Source organism: Cebus imitator, unplaced genomic scaffold (genome assembly GCF_001604975.1).
Source record: "Cebus imitator isolate Cc_AM_T3 unplaced genomic scaffold, Cebus_imitator-1.0 Scaffold124, whole genome shotgun sequence".
NCBI classification, from domain to species: domain Eukaryota; kingdom Metazoa; phylum Chordata; class Mammalia; order Primates; family Cebidae; genus Cebus; species Cebus imitator.
This window is the reverse complement of record NW_016107439.1, coordinates 5,289,491-5,302,350: the sequence shown is the minus strand read 5'-3', so window position 1 is coordinate 5,302,350 and position 12,860 is coordinate 5,289,491. Positions and strand designations below refer to the sequence as shown.

Genomic DNA, 12,860 nt, shown 5'->3' with positions numbered 1-12,860 from the left:
TTGCTTCTCATTTCACCCCCACACACAGAATACATGACAGCCAGGAAATTACCACCATTAAAAAATAAAAATAAAAATATTCATCTATCTCCAAAGAAATTACACCAGTGGTAATTTCTTTAGAGAAATCACTGAGAAAAGCTGAGAAATTTCTGAGAACTGAGAAAGCTGGTATGGCTATTGGTACCACAGATAAGGTTAATAATAACTGAAAATGTCACTCTGAAAAAATAGAAATAGTTCAAGAACAGAAGAGAACTTTTAAAAAAAATCATCAATAACTTCTGAGTAAAGTGACCATGCAATTTGTCATCCTCCTTGAGACAATTTGGAGAATAACAATGCACTATTAATAACTATGCCAGGAAAACAAATATAAACCATGATGTCTCCTATGAACCAAGATATATAGATTCAAATCAGTATTGAATCCATAAACGAGAATAGGATGCTAAGAAAAAGAAAACTCAGAGAAAACTTTACAATTCACACCACAAAAATGCAAAGGAGCATAAGAGACTACTCTGAATAATTATCTGCCAACAAATTAGATAAACTAGAAGAAATGGATAAATTCCTGGGCACATACAACTTACCAAGACTGAATCATGAAAAAATAGAAAATATGAACAGCCCAATAATGAGAAAGGATATTGAACCAGTAATAAAAAGACTTCTATCACAGAAAAGCCCAGGACCTGATGGTTTCACTATTAATTCCACCAAACATTTAAAGAACTAATACCAATCCTTCTCAAACTCTTCCAAAAAAATGAGTGAAAGTGAATACTTATAAACACATTTTATAAAGCCAGCATTGCCCTGATACCAAAGTCAGAACACTACAAGAGAAGAAAATCACAGGTTAATAACTTTGATGAAAATAGATACAAAAATCCCAACAAAATTCTAGCAAACCAAATTCAACAGCACATTAAAAAGATCACTTACCATAATCAAGTGGAATTTATACCTCAGATGCAAGGATGTTTCAATATACACAAATTAATAAATGTGATACACCACTTCAACAGAATGAAAGACAAAAACCATATGACCATCTCAAAAGACAGAAAAATGTCCTTGAGAAAATTAAACATCCTTTCATAATAAGACCTTCAACAAATTAGGTGCCGAAGAAATGTACTTCAACACAATAAAGGCCATCTACAACAAACCTATTAACAATATGCACAATGGAAAAAGACAAAAGCCATCCTCTAAGGTCCGGAAGAGAACAAGGATGCCTGGTCTTGCCACTACTAATCAACTTAGTATTGGAAGTTCTAACCAGAGCAATCTGGCAAAAGAAAGAAATAAAAGCAACCAAATTGGAAAGAAATAAGTTAAATGGTCTCTGTAACAACATGAGCTTTAGAAAAACCTAAAGACTCCACAAGGAAACCTCTTAGAACTAATAAGCATATTCAGAAAAGCAGTAAAAGTAATCTGTTCAAAATCAACATACAAAAATCAGTGGTTTCAATTAGAAATGAAGGAGAGAAAAATAAAATTGTTAAAAATAAACCAGTTATGCTTTTATACATTAACAACAAACTGTACAAAAAAGAAATCAAGAAAACAATCCTACAATAGCTACAGATAAAAATGCTTAGGAATAAATTTAACCAAGAAGGTGGAAGATCTAACATTGAAAATGATGAAGCATTGTTGAAAGAAATTAAAGGAAACACAAATAAGTAGAAAAATATCCTGTGTTCATGCTTTGGAAGAATTAATCTCATTAAATATTTATACTGCCCAAAGTGATCTACAGATTCAGTGCAATACCTATCATAATTCTAACAACATTTTTCATAGGAATAGAAAAAAATCCTAGAATTCATATGGAAACACACACAAAAATATCCAAAAAAAATCTTGAGCAAAAAGTAAACTGAATATATCACACTACTTCATTTCAAAATATACCATGAAGCTATAGTAGTCAAAAAAGCATGATATTGGCATACGTACATATAGAGCACCATAACAGAATGAAGGCTCTAGAAACAAATCCACACATTTATGGTCAATTGATTTTCAACAAAGTTGCCAAGAATACACAATGAGGAAAGAATAGTCTCTTCAATAAATAGCATTGAATAAAACTAGATATAAAGATTTAGAAGAATAAAATTAGTCTTTTATTTTACACCATACACAAAATTAACTCAAAATGAATTAAAAACTTACATGTAAAACCTAAAACTATAAAACTACTAGAAGAATACATGGGGGAAAATCTCATTAGTCTGGTTAATGATTTTTTGAATATGATCCCAAAAGCAAGGACAACAAATGTATAAATAGACAAATGTGATTACATCAAACTAAAAACCTCCTCACAGTAAAGGAAACAGTCAACACAGCAAAGAAATAACTTACAAAACGGGAGAAAATATTTGCAAACCATACATCTGATAAGGGGTTAATATCCAAAATACAAAAGGAACTTTATTTAGCAGATAGAAAACAATAACTAAATTTAAAAGTGAGAAAAGGCCTTAAACAGACATTTCTCAAAAGAATAAATACAAATGGCCAACAGGTATGTGAAAAAAATGTTCAACATCTCTAACCATCAGAGAAATGCAAAATAAAACCACAATACCTCATTCCTGTTAGTACAGCTATTACTAAAACAAAAAATGAAAAAACAGAAACTAGCAAGTTATGGTAAGAATGTGGAGAAAAGGGAACACTTGCACACTGCTGATAGAGTTGTAACTTAGTCAAGCCATTATGGAAGACAGTATGGACATTCCCCCAAAAAATTTAAAAAAGAACTACCAAATGATCTAACAATCCGACCACTGGCTATATATCCAAAAGATGTAAGATCATTATGTTGAAGAGAAATCTACACTCCCATGTTCATTGCAGCATTATTCACAATAGTCAAGATATGAAGTGAACAAAAATGTCCATTAATGGATGAATGGGTAAAGAACATGTAGTGTATACACACAATGAAATACTATTTGACCTTTAAAAAGAAGGAAATACTGTCATTTAGGACAAGGGGGATAAACCTTGAGAACAATATGTTAAGTGAAATCAACCAAGCACAAAAAGACAAAAGCCACGTGATTTCACTTACATGTGGAATCTTAAAAAGTTGAACTAATAGAAGCAGAGAGTAAATTGTTGGTTACCAGGGACTAGCAGGGTAAGGGCGAGGACTGAGATATGTTGGTCAAAGGATACAAAATTTCATTTTTTTATCCTTTGTTATTTCTGTACACAGGAGAAATAAGTTCAAACGATCTATTGTACAGCATGGTGACTATAGTTAATAATAATGCACTGTACACATTGCAAATTGCTAACAGAGTAGATTTTAAGTGTACTCACCACAAAAACTGTTTGAGGTTAAAAAATAAAAAGAGTTCCAAGTAATAATACAACAACTTTTTTCATATTTCATATAAATAAAGGCAGCATTTTGCATTGGGAAAAAAATGGGTTATGAGCCCTCACAGAGGGACCAATTAGACTGGAAATGTTCAGTGCCTATTCTTGGCTGTACCAGGAAGTCAACTCAGGTCAGGACTGCATCAGCAGAATGCAATAATGAAGGTCATTCTCTATTCTAGATAATTCACCTAAGAAGAAATATTTTGCCCGAATGATTTCTGGGACAAACCGATTTGAACGGATATTGTGTACTTAGGAAGACCCATAAGAGGGTTACAGTAAGCTAAGAGAAGACAAAACTGAAGACAGGGTCTCTCTTTAATTTTAAGTTCAGGGGTATATATGCTGGTATATTACATAAATAAACTTGTCTCATGGGGATTTGTTGTACAGATTATTTCATCACGCAGATATTAAGCCTAGTATCCATTAGGTATTTTTCCTGATTCCCTCCCTCCTCCCACCCTCCACCCTCTGATAGGCCCCAGTGTGTGTTGTTTCCCTCTATGTGTCCATGTATTCTCATCATTTAGCTTCCACTTATAAGTAAGAACATGTGGTATTTGGTTTTTCTATTCAGGTCTTAAGTAACTGTAAACGGAATCTAAACATAGAACTATTCTAGTTCTCATAAGAGAAAATCAGGAAACAAAAGACACATTTTCTTAATGAGTGATTGTAACATTTGTAAAAAGTCTTTACAGACATAGTGAAGGCACAGTTAAACCAATGTCTTGCTAAGTTATACAAAAATATGTAAGTATTTTGTGCAATCCTATGTAAATTATCAGAGTTAAGTAAAAGCTAGCTATTCTTGCCAAGAGAAATACGAGGTTTAGGAGTTTATGTTCTGTGTAATTGTAGATATTCTAAACATTTTTTAACGCAACCCCAATTGTCTTGGTGATTTTTTTTTTTTTGCCATGCTTCAAGCTTTCACATCATACATATATGTGTAACTACATCATTGTTTCTATCTTATTCCTAAACACACATTCATACTACTTGGTTTTAAGATGTTTAAATCACAGGTAAAGGCTCATAACCTGTTGCAATTCATTCATGCAAGAAACTACTTACTGTCACAGTGCTTTAACACAGTGAGGGAGTCAATTTTTTTTTTTTTTTTTTTGAGACAGAGTCTCGCTCAGTCACCCAGGCTAGAGTGCAGTGGCACCATCTTGGCTCACTGCAACCTCTGCCTCCCAGGTTCAAATGATTCTCCTGCTCAGCCTCCTGAGTAGCTGAGACTACAGGCATGCACCACCACATCTGGCTAATTTTGTTGTTGTTGTTGTATTTTTAGTAGAGATGGGATTTCACCATATTGGCCAGGCCAGTCTCAAACTCCTGACCTTGTGATCCACCCACTTTGGCCTCCCAAAGTGCTAGGATTACAGGTGTGAACCAATGCACATGGCCAGGGTCAATTTTTTGTGTAAATCAATTATTCACATTCCATAGAACTAAGTGAGATTTAACATTGCAGCTGTAGCAGCATCTGTCAGGCATTTTAAAATAAATTTTGAAAGAACTATACCTTACCCCATAAAATCATCCATCCTAAAATTATGAATGATTGAGTAATAGCCATAATTAAAATGTATATAGTGTCTTCAACTTCGTTAAACACTTTTCCATGCATAGTATAGTGGTTCCACAGTCTGATTCAAAATCCTGGCTTTACTATTTTATATTTATATGGCCTTTGGCAAGTTATTGAGCTCATCTGTTTATCAGTTTCCTTATCTGTAAAATGGAAATGATAATGACTGTGTAATTAGTTTATTACAAGGATAAAACAATGTTTACACAATGTCCAGCATATAGTATGTGATTGTCTCATTTGTGACTCACAAAACTCTGAACTAGACAGAGGAGAGATTTATACCCATGTTACCTAAGTAGGAAAATTAAGGCAGAGACATTAAGCTTTCATTCTGCCTTGTTCTTCTGAATTCTATAATGTATCCATTTATAAAGGGAACAATTATTCATACAAGAACAAAATTCAAAGTTGAATTCCTCAGTTTTGCTTACTTGTACAGTAAAACAACACTGGGAGTTATAGTTTTAAAACATAGTTAAGTATTTTAAAACAGTAGTCACTTAAAAATACTTATTGAGACTATTAATTATACAAAGGCAGTCAGTGCTATAGAATTTTTTTAAAAAAAGAATTTGGAATTAGAACACATTTTACATATTTAACCAAAATTTACTTTAACACATATAGAAATTATTTGTTTTCATGACAACAGTGGTAAAAATAAATTCTATAATGATGAGAGTATAAAAAATTACTTGGTGGAGCAACATGTTCAATAAGAAGAGGATTTCTTGTAAAATCCTCTGCCTCACTAGTGGTTTGTTTTGAATTTCACCACTCATGAAGGTGATGAGATTTCAGTGGACTTTCCAGCCCTGTGTAGTTTATTGGAAATCTCATTTTAGGTTTAGCAATAGTTAAGATTTGAGTACAGGAGTAATGGATTCTAGGACTAACATGGCAGATTTGCATACCAAAGCCTGGATTATACCAGCTGGGTATTGTGGTCCTTAATGCATTTGTAAAAGACTCAATTAGATAACCCTCTCTAACTCAGAATCCTCTAAACTTAAAATCTATCATAAGTCAGAATCAAGTTGATTGGTGTTTACCTTTTTACTCTCTGACTCTGCAAAGGAAGATTTTATGTAGAATAATACTGTAAGGAAAGGCATGTTCTACATACTCAAAAAAAATTTTAAATGAAATTTTAGCCTACTTAAAATACATATGACATACTATTTCTTTCTTTTAATAAATACATCTTTTATCTTCTAATAAATATACCTTCTAGGCATGTTTATTAAAACCAGGTTCATTGATTTGAAAGATGAAAGGTATATTTATCTTTTATGTTTATTATTATTAATTACTAAAAGATAAAAAGTATATACCTATTGGGGAGACTGTCCATAAGACAGACCTATAATTTTTATTTTCATATTGTCTTTGCTTTAAATATCTAGCTTCTAGTTGATTCAAAAATACCTATAGGCATTTTCTTTCTATTTTTTCTAAAATATTTTGCATTTAATAGTGATTAATTTTTCCTTAAAAGCATGATAAAACTTGTCTATAAAATACCTGGGATAGCAAAATTTTTAAAAGAATGATTTTTACAGGTAGTTTTTAAACTACTGATTATGATAGCAGCAGTGGTCTGTCTGGAGTTGCTGCGAACATGCCAGCTGTGGTGGCGGAGGCATGGCCAGGGCTGCATGCTCCACAGGCTGAAGTCGGTGGGAGGCAGGAACAGGCGGGCGCCCCACCACTTCTGAGTTGGCAGGGCAGGAACTCTGCACTCCCAGGTGCAGCAGCAGCTAGCCAGCTGTGGCTCTGGACCTAGGCATCCCTGCACTCTCAGAAGCCCAGGAAGCCCCCATTCGCCCACAGGCTCAGAAGTGTCTGCTCCCGCTGCCTGGGCTCTCCCTGCTCCCAGCACCCACTCCAATTTCAGAGCAAAGTTGTGGCCAAGCCCAGGCACTGTCATAACCCAGACAGGTGTGCATGTCAGGGACAGCATTGACATGCCAGCCCCCTGCCACCTCAGCCCCCTCTGAACTTTAGGCACTGAGGAGCATGAGAGGGAAGCCAAGTGGGGACTGAAGACAGCTCAGTGCAGGCCTGCAGGCACCCCTCAGCACAGACAGCCTGTGTGCTGTGGACAGCATGCTGATGGCAACAGGAAGCAAGCAGACAGGCTCCTGGGCAAAAAGGGGCAGGTTCCTGGTGAAGCTTCACCTTCAAGCCAGGGTTAGTCTGAAGCCTAGGGGGCAGGCAGGCTGTCAGTCCCAGGTAAAGTCCCAGCCAGGAGTGAGAACTTATGGTGCTTTTTCCAGGCCCACCCATGGCCACCCATGGACCAATCAGCATGTACTTCCTCCTTTCTGAAGCCCACAAAAACCCCAAACTCAGCCAGACTCACATAGACATCAGGATTACCAGCTGCAGGAAAGAGCTACCCCTGCTTTGAGTCTCCTCCACTCGTTGGAATGACCTGCCTGTGGAAAGGAGCTACCTGCAGAAAGGAGGTACCCACTTCAGGTCTCCTGAGAGCTGTTGTGTTGCTCAATAATGCTCCTCTCTGCCTTGCTCACCCTCCAGTTGTCTGTGTACCTCATTCTTCCTGGATGTGGAACAAGACCTCGGGACCTGCCAAATGACAGGACTGAAAGAGTTGTAACACAAACTGCTGAAACGCACCACCCCGACTTGTCACATCATAAGCGACAAGAAGGAGAAAAGAGGCCAGGGACAGTGGCTCATGCCTGTAATCTCAGCACTTTGGGAGGCTAAGACAGGTGGATTACTTTAGACCAGGAGTTCAAATTTGAGCCTGGCCAACATGGTGAAACCCCCTCTCTACTAAAAATATAAAAATTAGCATGGTGGTGTGTGCCTATAGTCTCACCTACTTAGGAGACTGAGGCAGGAGAATCATTTGAATTTGGGAGGCTGAGGGTGCAGTGAACTGAGATCAAGCCACTGCATTCCAGCCTGGGTGACCAAGAAACTCTGTATAAAAAAAAAAAAAAAAAGAAGGAGAGAAGAGCTGTGGCCCTTTTGGGAGCCTACACCTACGGGCTCCCTGAACCAGGGCTGTGACACCCTTTTGGGGGCTCTGTGGTTTCTGGTGTCTGCAAGCTTCCAGGTGCCATCACATTCCCCTTGTTGAAATGCAGGTGTCTGCAGCAGAAGGAACTTGCAGTGTGTCTGATCCAGCCACAGGATAGCACAGAGAAGGCAGCTGTGCTGGCACCTGGAGCTGCCTACCCCACCACAGCAGTTGGCATACCTGGCTGTGCACAGTGGCCAGACCCCACACTCGCTCACTCATTCTCCCCTCGCTACCCCACACCAGGCTCTCCCCTTGCAGCCATGGGAGGTTGGCCAGTAGCATGAGCTGACCACAGCCTCCCAGGCTGAGTGAGTAGAATGAGCCCAGAGAGCACGAGCAAAACTCGGGCAAAGGCACTATCAGCCACAGAAGTTTCCAGCTTGACCCGAAGGATCCTGTGACAACTAAATGTCTTCAGTAACTACTGGTCTATTTTAGGAGATTTTTCTTGAGTCAGTTTTGATAAATTATACTTTCCTAAGAAATTGACCAGCTTGTCTAAATTTTCAACTATATTGGCATAAAGTTGTGCATAATATTCTTTTATTATGTTGTAATTCTTGTATTTACAATAATGGTCTTGTTTTATTACTGTTTTGGTTTGTATATGCATGCTTTCTCTTTTTTTGATCAATGTTGAAAAATATTTGTCTAATTTATTAGTCTTTTCAAAAACAGACATTTTACTTTTTGACCTCTGTTTATATTTGTTTTCCACTTTATTAATTTACTCTTGTTTTAATTTTCTCTATCCTTGTGCTTTCTTCAAGCTTTTTGATTTATTCTTTTTCTCATCTCTCAGGTACTTCCCTCAGTCTTTCTATTGTAAATGTGTATAGCTATAAATTTCTCTTGAGGTACTGTTTTAATGCATCCCACAAGTTTTGGTAAGTAGAATTTTTATTATTGTTCAATTATAAATATTTTCTATTTCCATCTCAATTTTTTCTTTGACCCTTTAAAAAGGATGTTACTTAATTTTTAAACTTAGAAAGGGGGTTCGTGTGATCTGTATGGCATTTGATGTTATGTGAGAGAACATTCAAGTCATCTGTTTGCCATGTGGCGATACATTCCATGGCATAAAAACCCTCTGAGAATTTCTTAATCTTCATTATAAAATGACAGGCACTAAGCTTATTGTATTTCCTCTTCAAGTTAGACTAAAAATCATGAGACAAAAGCAATTCCTCCAGGGGAAATTACAACAGCAAACATTTAGGAGCTAATTTCTCCACTGATAAATATGAAGTTCAAGCCTTTAATTTCACCTCAGCTTCCTTTTTTTCTGTTTAATTCAAAGGCAATTCTATTTACTAATTGTATTAAAGTAAAAAATAATTTTAATTTTATAAAATTATTTCTATCAGGTATCTATCCTTTTAACTTAATATATACTTAGAAGAGATATGTGGAAGAACATTTAGTTTATATTATTAAAGATGGTTTCTTTACTGGTGGTGGAATTTGGAATGACTTTTTCTTCTTGCTTTAGGCTTCCAGTTTTCTATATTGTTTAAATTCAATAATAGATATATAATACCTATAAATAATAAAATCATTATTTTTAAAAGAGCTTTTAAAATAAACTAAAACATTTTACCATCTTCTCTGTCATAAGGCTAGGTTGTTTTTCTTGAGGGATGTGGGAGTCAGCATGAAAGGGAAATTGTAGTACATGGGTCAAAGCGAAGGGGAAAAGGGAGCAAATAGACTCTTCCTGACCTTTCTGGTTAGTATTTTCTCAGTGCTTATCATGTGCCAAGACTGTAAGACTAGCCCCACTGACAAGACTTGCAGTGGTTTCTTCTATAAAAGCAGCAGCAATCTCAACAAAGAACGAAATCCTGCCATATGCTACAGTGTGGATGAAACTTGAGGGCATTATGCTAAGTAAAATAAGCCAGTCACAAAAGGACGAATACTGCATGATTCCACTTATCTGAATTATCAAACATAGTTCAAACTCATAGAGTCAGAAAGTGGAATGATGGTTGCCAGAGGTTAGGCAGAAGGGGAAATGAGGAGTTGCTAAACAATGTGTACAGAGTTTCAGGAGTGCAAGATGAAAAAGTTTTGAGAATCTGCTGTACAACAATGGGCATATTGTTAACAAGTGTAATGTATACGTAAAACTTTGTTAAGAAGTTAGATTTCATGTTTTCTTTTTAACAATAAGTAAATTAGAGACAGGGTAAGATGGCCAACTAGATGGATACAAGTGGAACACTCCCCTGGAGAGACTGAGATGACTGAAATGATTTTAACAGATCTTCAGAGCGAAGATGCTGAGAGTGGATGGAGGGAAGACACAGAAGCTGAAAGAGGAGAAAGGTGGGAACCCCACACAGACTACCACACACCAGGACTCATCTTTCAACCACAACAGCTCTGGGGGAACAGGTGAGTTGAGCTGGTGAGGAGTAACCTGCCCTCACCATGGGCCTCTGGAACCCAAGCAGTGGGGGACCCTTTAACCACCATGGACTCTTGAGGTGATGGGGAGAATTGCTTAGAGAAGTCATGCGGCAGCAAGCCAACTGAAGTGGAGCCCAGAGGGTTTGCTGCAGGAACATCTGTACTGGAGCATGGCCAGGGATGGCCACTTTCCTAGGCTTGACTTGCTCCTATTAGAGACGTTAGCCTAGGGGAATTGTCAGACGTGGTCTCTGCAGGGCAGTCTTGCACATTAGACAGAGCTGATCTGACCTGAGCACCACTTGGTCTGCTGGCCTCCTCTATACTCCAGCCTGGCCACACCTGTGTACAGGGCAGTCTCAAGTGCCCTGAGGAGCCACACCACAGCTTCAGCACCAGTGGACCAAGCCTGACCAGTGGAGAGCTCCACTGAAGCATTCCCTACAGTCACACATCAGTCTACATGATCCCTCCCCACACCCTAAGCCCACAGCAACTCCCTACATCACTTTGTTGGTGTGTGTCTACACCGGAGGGTTTTACTTGCTACTTGCGCTGCCAGCACACAGGAGTGCAGTCTCCTCCCCCCACTCCACAGCCATTGAAAATGGACCCTTGGTGAGAACAGAGCCAACAAGTCCCACCCCACCAGTACCCCACCCTTGCACTAACATTGTCCAGAGAACAGCAGATCCTCCCACACCCCAAGTGATCATTCCTGCTTGCAGGGCACAGAGACAGCACCCAGAACTATACCTGCCAGCACCCCACCCCCAAGCCAATACCACCTCCAGTGCAACCACACACACAGTCTCCAGCAGGGGTTCTCCACCCCTCACCCCAGTTGTATTGCCTCTGCCACTGTGCTGAATGCTGCCAGGGCGGCAGGCACCCCTGAATTTGCTAACACTCTGCTGCACTTGCAGCACCGCAGCCCCCCGCCCCCTGGTGCAGTGGACTCCAAACCTCAAGGAGCCAGAGGACAAAGTTGAGGCCCAATACAAGCCCCCAGAGTTAGAGCACACAGTCCAGGAATTGGAAGCGAGCACTGGCCCCCTAAAATGTCCCAGAAATGAAACGAGTCAGCTGAATCCACCTTTTACCACAATTAAACCCTCAAGGTAATCAAATAGGCTAAAAGAAAAAAAAATCCAAAGTCAGCAATGCCAAACATTGACGGTAGATAAGACCACAAAGATGAGAAAGAATCAGTGCAAGAATGCTGAAAACTCAAAAAGCTAGAGTGCCTTCTTTCTTCTGAATGACCACATCACCTCTTCATCAAGGGTTTGAAACCAGGCTGAGATGGCTGAAATGACAGAAATAGAATTCAGAATATGGATAGGAAGGAAGATCATTGAGCTACAGGAGTAAATTGAAAACGAATGCAAGGAAGCTAAAGATTATAATAAAACAATGCAGGAGCTGATAGACAAACAGCCAGTAAAGAAAATAACATAATCTGATAGAGCTGAAAAGCCCACTGCAAGAATTTTACAATGCAATCAGAATTATTAATAGCAGAATAAACCAACAAGAGCAAAGAATCTCAGAACTTTAAGACTGGCTTTCTAAAATAAGACAGACAATAATAGAGAAAAAAAAAATGAAAAGGAATGAACAAAACCACCAAGAAATATGGGACTATATGAAAAGACCAAATCTATGACTGATTGGTGTCCCTGAAAGAAATAAGAAGAATGAAACCAACTTGGAAAACGTATTTCAGCCATGAGAACTTCCCCAGCCTATCTAGAGAGGCCACCATTCAAATTCAGGAAATGTAGAAAACCCCAGTAAGATACTTCACAAGATGATCATCCCCAAGACACATAATCAACAGATTCTCCGGGGTTAAAATCAAAGAAAAAAATGTTATAGGCAGTTAGAGAAAAATGCTAAGTCACCTACAAAGGGAACCCCATCACACTAATAATAGACCTCTCAGCAGAAACTCTACAAGCCAAAAGGGACAGGGGGCCAATATTCAATGTCCTTAAAGAGAAAAGCTCTTCAACCAAGAATTTCATATGCAGCCAAACTAAGCTTCCTCAGTGAAGGAGAAATAAGATTCTTGTTAGACAAACAAATGCTGAAGGAATTTGTTTCCACTGAGCCTGCCTTAAAAGATCTCCTGATTGAAGCACTAAATATGGATAGATCATTACCCGCCACTACAAAAACACACTGAAATACACAGACCAGTGACACTATAAAGCAACCACATAAAGAAGTCTGCAAAAGGGAGGTGATCCAAGATGGCCGTTTAGGAACAGCTCAGGATTGCAGCTCCCAGTGAAAGCGCAGAGGGTGAGTGGACGCCGTGTTTTTATTGCCCACAGACTAGGAAATTCC

At 38.4% G+C, this 12,860-nt stretch overlaps 1 protein-coding gene across 2 annotated transcripts in view; it reads right to left on the bottom strand.

The window, feature by feature from the left end:
• Positions 1-12,860, bottom strand: part of CORIN (corin, serine peptidase) — a 271,320-nt gene that overhangs the window by 177,192 nt on the left and 81,268 nt on the right. The window lies entirely within an intron of this gene.